Genomic DNA, 8077 nt, shown 5'->3' with positions numbered 1-8077 from the left:
GTGATGCTGTGATGCATGCAGCAGTGTATAGGAGTACGCGTGGTGTGTGATGCTGTGATGCATGCAGCAGTGTACGTGAGTACGCGTGGTGTGTGATGCTGTGATGCATGCAGCAGTGTACGTGAGTACGCGTGGTGTGTGATGCTGTGATGCATGCAGCAGTGTACGTGAGTACGCGTGGTGTGTGATGCTGTGATGCATGCAGCAGTGTACGTGAGTACGCGTGGTGTGTGATGTTGGGATGCATGCAGCAGTGTACGTGAGTACGCGTGGTGTGTGATGTTGTGATGCATGCAGCAGTGTACGTGAGTACGCGTGGTGTGTTGATGTTGGGATGCATGCAGCAGTGTATAGGAGTACGCGTGGTGTGTGATGTTGGGATGCATGCAGCAGTGTACGTGAGTACGCGTGGTGTGTGATGTTGTGATGCATGCAGCAGTGTACGTGAGTACGCGTGGTTGTGATGTTGGATGCATGCAGCAGTGTACATGAATATGCGTGGTTGTGATGTTGGGATGCATGCAGCAGTGTACATGAGTACGCGTGGTGTGTGATGTTGGGATGCATGCAGCAGTGGACATGAGTACGCGTGGTGTGTGATGTTGGGATGCATGCAGCAGTGTACATGAATATGCGTGGTTGTGATGTTGTGATGCATGCAGCAGTGTACATGAGTACGCGTGGTGTGTGATGTTGGGATGCATGCAGCAGTGGACATGAGTACGCGTGGTGTGTGATGTTGGGATGCATGCAGCAGTGTACATGAATATGCGTGGTTGTGATGTTGGGATGCATGCAGCAGTGTACATGAGTACGCGTGGTTGTGATGTTGGGATGCATGCAGCAGTGTACATGAGTATGCGTGGTGTGTGATGTTGTGATGCATGCAACAGTGTACATGAGTACGCGTAGTTGTGATGTTGGGACGCATGCAGCAGTGTACATGAGTACGCGTGGTGTGTGATGCTGTGATGCATGCAGCAGTGTACGTGAGTACGCGTGGTGTGTGATGCTGTGATGCATGCAGCAGTGTATATGAGTACGCGTAGTTGTGATGTTGGGACGCATGCAGCAGTGTACGTGAGTACGCGTGGTGTGTGATGCTGTGATGCATGCAACAGTGTACATGAGGACGCGTGGTTGTGATGTTGGGATGCATGCAACTATGTGTGTAATTACGTGCATGTATAAAGGTGTGAATTTATGAAGGTGTATCTTATATATGTATGGATGTATGTGTACACATGTATGTACGTATGTATGTATGAATTATATTTGTCTACATATACGTGTGCTTGCAAATGTATAGTTGCGTACGTACGTGTTAATGTAAGTATCTATGTATATATAAATATATGTATGTACGAATGCATGCGGCGCAGTATATGTGTATAACGCGTCTGGTAACATACGTGTGATCACACTCTGTGCTGTAACTCGAGCGGTTCAACCCCGGAGGTTCGATTGGCTGCCTTAAACCCACCAACAGCCTTTCTGAGCGTTGCGTGGGTTCTTTTTCTCTCTCTCTTCCACAATGATACATAATTGTGTTTCTCCTGGGAGTCAAGTAAAGAAGTAAAAAACAACAACGGACGCACAGACCCAGACACGCACGAACATTGCTGTGTGCACACACCCAGAGGTCCAGTGCGGACGGCTATCGCACGTGGGCAGCTGGGGGACATGGCCCCACGAACCGGGATCATATTTTACGATGGCAAAACAGATAATGTATGTTGAGGGGTCGCTGGGTATCGGAATAACACGGGCGCCAAACCATAATCAATTGACTTTCTGCTTAATTCATCACCTGGAAATACAGGATGTATTGATACCCGCTGAATCATTTATGGAGGCGGCGTGTAGGGTTAGCGCGAGAGTAATGCGCGGGGCAGCGCTCGCCGCGCCCGCGAGCATCGCTCCACGTTTATTTATCGCTGCAGGCGCGCGGGGGACAGAGGCTCACGGTTCATTGTCGCGTGCGCCACCGCGCGCCTCGCCATCCGCTCATTCCTCCACTCACTCCTCCACTCACTCCTCCACACACTCCTCCACTCACTCACTCCACGCACTCTCACTCACGCCACCACTCACTCCACCACTCACTCCACCACTCACTCCACCACTCACCACTCCACCACTCACTCCAGCCACTCACTCAGCTCCACCACTCACTCCACCACTCACTCCTCCACACACTCCTCCACTCACTCCACCACTCACTCACTCCACCACTCACTCCACCACTCACTCCACCACGCACTCACTCCTCCACTCACTCCACCACGCACTCATCCACTCACTCCTCCACTCACTCCACCACTCACTCCTCCACACACTCCTCCACTCACTCCACCACTCACTCACTCCACCACTCACTCCACCACTCACTCCACCACTCACTCACTCCTCCACTCACTCCACCACTCACTCATCCACTCAGCTCCTCCACTCAGCTCCACCACTCACTGCCTCCACTCACTCCACCAGCTCAGCTCATCCAGCTCGACTCGACTCTCCACTCACTCCACCACTCACTCATCCACTCACTCTCCACTCACTCACTCCTCCACTCACTCCACCGACTCACTCCACCACTCACTCACTCATCCACTCACTCACTCCTCCACTCACTCCACCACTCACTCATCCACTCACTCCTCCACTCACTCACTCCTCCACTCACTCCAGCCACTCACTCCACCACTCACTCACTCCCACTCACTCGCACCACTCCGACTCAGCCACTCACTCCTCCACTCACTCCACCACTCACTCCTCCACTCACTCACTCCTCCATCTCACTCCACCACGCACTCCAGCCACTCACTCACTCCTCCACTCAGCTCCACCACTCACTCATCCACTCACTCCACCACTCACTCATCCACTCACTCCTCCACTCACTCACTCCTCCACTCACTCCACCACTCACTCCACCACTCACTCAGCTCGCCTCCACTCACTCCACCACTCACTCATCCACTCACTCCTCCACTCACTCCACCACTCACTCCACCACTCACCTCCACCACTCACTCACTCCTCCACTCCTCGCACTCACTCCTCCACTCACTCCTCCACTCACTCCACCACTCACTCCACCACTCACTCCTCCACTCACTCCTCCACTCAGCTCAGCCACTCACTCGCCTCCACTCACTCACTCCGACTCACTCTCCACTCACTCACTCACTCACTCCACTCACTCCTCGCACTCACTCCACCACTCACTCCTCCACTCACGCCTCCACTCACTCCACGCACTCACTCCTCCACTCACTCCTCCTCCACTCCTCCACTCACTCCTCCACTCACTCCACCACTCACTCCTCCACTCACTCCTCCACTCACTCCTCCACTCACTCCTCCACTCACTCACTCCTCCACTCACTCCACCACTCACTCTCCACCACTCACTCCTCCACTCACTCACGCCTCCACTCACTCCACCACTCACTCCTCCACTCACTCGCTCCACTCACTCCTCCACTCACTCCTCCACTCAGCTCGACTCCTCGCACTCACTCCTCCACTCACTCCACCACTCACTCCACCACTCACTCACTCCTCCAGTCACTCCACCCTCACTCCTCCACTCACTCCTCCACTCACTCCACCACTCACTCACTCCTCCAGTCACTCCACCACGCACTCCTCCAGCTCACTCCGCCACTCACTCCACCACTCACGCCTCCGACTCACTCCACCAGCTCACTCACTCCTCCAGTCACTCCACCACTCACTCCTCCACGCACTCCTCCACTCACTCCACCTCTCACTCACGCCTCCAGTCACTCCACCACTCACGTCCTCCACTCACTCGCTCGCACTCACTCCGACCACTCACTCACTCCTCCACTCACTCCACCACTCACGCACTCCGCCACTCACTCCACCACTCACTCCACCACGTCACTCCTCCACTCACTCCACCACTCACTCACTCCTCCAGTCACTCCACCACTCACTCCTCCACTCACTCGCACCACTCACTCCTCCACTCACTCCAGCCACTCACTCACTCCTCCACTCACTCCACCACTCATCCTCCACTCACTCCTCCACTCACTCCACCACTCACTCCACCACTCACGTCACTCCTCGCACTCACGCCTCCACTCAGCTCCTCCACTCACTCCACCTCTCACTCCACCACTCACTCCACCACTCACTCACCACTCACTCCTCCACTCACGCCTCCACTCACTCACTCCTCACTCACTCCTCCACTCACTCCACCACTCACTCCACCACTCACTCCTCCACTCACTCCTCCACTCACTCCTCCACGCACTCCACCACTCACTCCACCACTCACTCCTCCACTCACCTCCACCACGCCTCCACTCACTCCGACCACTCACTCCTCCACGCACTCCTCCTCGCACTCCTCCACTCACTCCACCACTCACTCCTCCACTCACTCCACCACTCACGCCTCCACTCACTCCGCCACTCACTCCACCACTCACTCCACCACTCACTCCTCCACTCACTCCACCACTCACTCCACCACTCACTCCTCCACTCACTCCCACCACTCACCTCACGCCTCCAGTCACTCCACCACTCACTCCTCCACTCACTCCACCACTCACTCCTCCACTCACTCCACCACTCACTCCACCACTCACTCCTCCACTCACTCCACCACTCACTCACTCCTCCACTCACTCCACCACTCACTCCACTCACTCACTCCTCCACTCACTCCTCCACTCACTCCTCCACTCACTCCTCCACTCACTCCACCACTCACTCCACCACTCACTCCACCACTCACTCCACCACTCACTCCTCCACTCACTCCTCCACTCACTCCACCACTCACTCCACCACTCACTCCACCACTCACTCACTCCTCCACTCACTCCTCCACTCACTCCTCCACTCACTCCTCCACTCACTCCACCACTCACTCCACCACTCACTCCACCACTCACTCCACCACTCACTCCTCCACTCACTCCTCCACTCACTCCTCCACTCACTCCCTCACCACTCACTCCACCACTCACTCCACCACTCACTCCACCACTCACTCCTCCACTCACTCCTCCACTCACTCCTCCACTCACTCCACCACTCACTCCACCACTCACTCCACCACTCACTCCACCACTCACTCCTCCACTCACTCCACCACTCACTCCCACCACTCACTCACTCCTCCACTCACTCATCCACTCACTCCACCACTCACTCCACCACTCACTCCACCACTCACACACTCCTCCACTCACTCATCCTCACTCACTCACTCACTCCACTCACTCCACCACTCACCTCCACTCACTCCACCACTCACTCCACCACTCACTCCACCACTCACTCCTCCACTCACTCACCACTCACTCACTCCTCCACTCACTCCACCACTCACTCCACCACTCACTCCTCCACTCACTCCACCACTCACTCACCTCCACACCTCCACTCACTCCACCACTCACTCATCCACTCACTCCACCACTCACTCCACCACTCACTCCTCCACTCACTCCACCACTCACTCATCCACTCACCCACCACTCACTCCACCACTCACCATCCTCAACTCACTCCACCACTCACTCCTCCACTCACTCCTCCACTCACAACCACCATTCACTCATCCACTCACTCCACACTCACTCCACCACTCACTCCTCAACTCACTCCTCCACTCACTCCCACCACTCACTCCCAATCACTCACTCACCACTCACTCCAACCACTCACATCATCCACTCACCCACCACTCACCCTCATCCTCCACTCACTCCACCACTCACTCCCCACCCTCACTCCTCCACTCACTCCACCACTCACTCATCCACTCACTCCCACCACTCACTCCTCCACTCACTCCACCACTCACTCCCACCACTCACTCCTCCATCACTCTCCACTCACCCTCCACTCACTCCACCACTCACTCCACCACTCACTCACTCCACACTCACTCCACCACTCACTCCTCAATCACCCTCCACTCACTCCACCACTCACTCCTCCACCACCACTCCACCACTCACTCCACCACTCACTCACCACTCACTCCACCACTCACTCCACCACTCACTCCACCACTCACTCATCCACTCACTCCACCACTCACTCCTCATCACTCCTCCACCACTCACTCCCCACTCACTCCACTCACTCCTCCACTCACTCCACCACTCACTCCACCACTCACTCATCCACTCACTCCACCACTCACTCCTCCACTCACTCACCACTCACTCCTCCACTCACTCACTCCACCACTCACTCCACCACTCATCTCCACTCACTCCACCACTCACTCATCCACTCACTCCACCACTCACTCCTCCACTCACTCCACCACTCACTCTCACTCACTCCACCACTCACTCCTCCACTCCTCACTCCACTCCACTCACTCCTCCACCACTCACTCCACCACCACTCCACCACTCACTCCACCACTCACTCTCCACTCACCCACCACTCACTCATCCACTCACTCCACCACTCACTCCTCCACTCACTCACTCCACCACTCACTCCTCCACTCACCTCCACTCACTCCTCCACTCTACTCCACCACTCACTCCTCCACCACTCACTCCACCACTCACTCATCCACTCACTCCACCACTCACTCCTCCACTCACTCCACCACTCACCCCACTCACTCCCACTCACACTCACTCCTCCACCACTCCTCCACTCACTCCACCACTCACTCCTCACTCACTCACTCCACCACTCACTCATCCACTCACTCATCTCCACCACTCACTCCTCCACTCACTCCTCCACTCACTCACTCACTCCTCCACTCACTCCTTCACTCACTCTACCACTCACTCCACCACTCACTCCACTCACTCCACCACTCACTCACTCACTCCTCCACTCACTCCTCCACTCACTCCACCACTCACTCCACCACTCACTCCTCCACTCACTCCTCCACTCACTCACTCACTCCTCCACTCACTCCTCCACTCACTCCTCACACTCCACCACTCACTCCTCCACTCACTCCACTCCACCACTCACTCCTCCACTCACCCTCCACTCACTCTCCACTCACTCCTCCACTCACTCCACCACCACTCCTCACTCCACCACTCACTCCTCCACTCACTCCTCCACTCACTCCACCACTCACTCCTCACCACCCTCACTCCTCCACTCACTCCTCCACTCACCCACCACTCACCCTCCACTCCACACTCACCACCCACTCACACCTCCACTCACGCCTCCACTCACTCCACCACTCACTCCCCACTCACTCCTCCACTCACTCCACCACTCACTCCTCCACTCCACCACCACTCCACCCTCCACTCACTCCTCCACACACTCACTCCACCACTCACTCCTCCACTCACTCCACCACCACTCACTCACCCTCCACTCACTCACTCACTCCTCCACTCACTCCACCACTCACTCCACTCACTCCACCACTCACTCACTCCTCCACTCACCACTCTACCACTCACTCCACCACTCACCTCCTCCACTCACCCCCACTCCTCCACCACTCACTCACCACACCCCACCACTCACCCCACTCACACCACCACTCACTCCACCACCACTCCCCACACACCCCTCCACACACTCACCCACCACACACTCCTCCACTCACTCCTCCACCACACACCACTCCTCCACCACCCCTCACCACCTACCACTCACACCACTCACACCACCACTCACTCACCACTCCTCCACTCACTCCTCCACTCACTCCTCCACTCCCACACCACTCACCACCACTCACTCCTCCACTCACTCCTCCACACCACTCCACCACCACTCCTCCACCACTCCTCCACTCACCACCACTCACCTCCACCACACACCACACACTCCACCACCACACACCCCCCACTCACCACCTCCACCACCCACCACTCACACCCCACACCACCACACACACCTCCACACACCCTCCACCACTCCACCACACCACCCCTCCACACCACCACTCCACTCCTCCACTCACTCCTCCACTCACCCACCACCACCCTCCACCACTCCACCACTCACCACTCCACACACCCTCCACTCACTCCTCCACACACTCCCACCACTCCTCCACTCA

Source organism: Lampetra planeri, chromosome 26, assembly GCF_965212315.1.
Source record: "Lampetra planeri chromosome 26, kcLamPlan1.2.h2, whole genome shotgun sequence".
Classification (NCBI taxonomy): domain Eukaryota; kingdom Metazoa; phylum Chordata; class Hyperoartia; order Petromyzontiformes; family Petromyzontidae; genus Lampetra; species Lampetra planeri.
The sequence above is the reverse complement of the archived record's forward strand: the minus strand, read 5'-3'. Positions refer to the sequence as shown.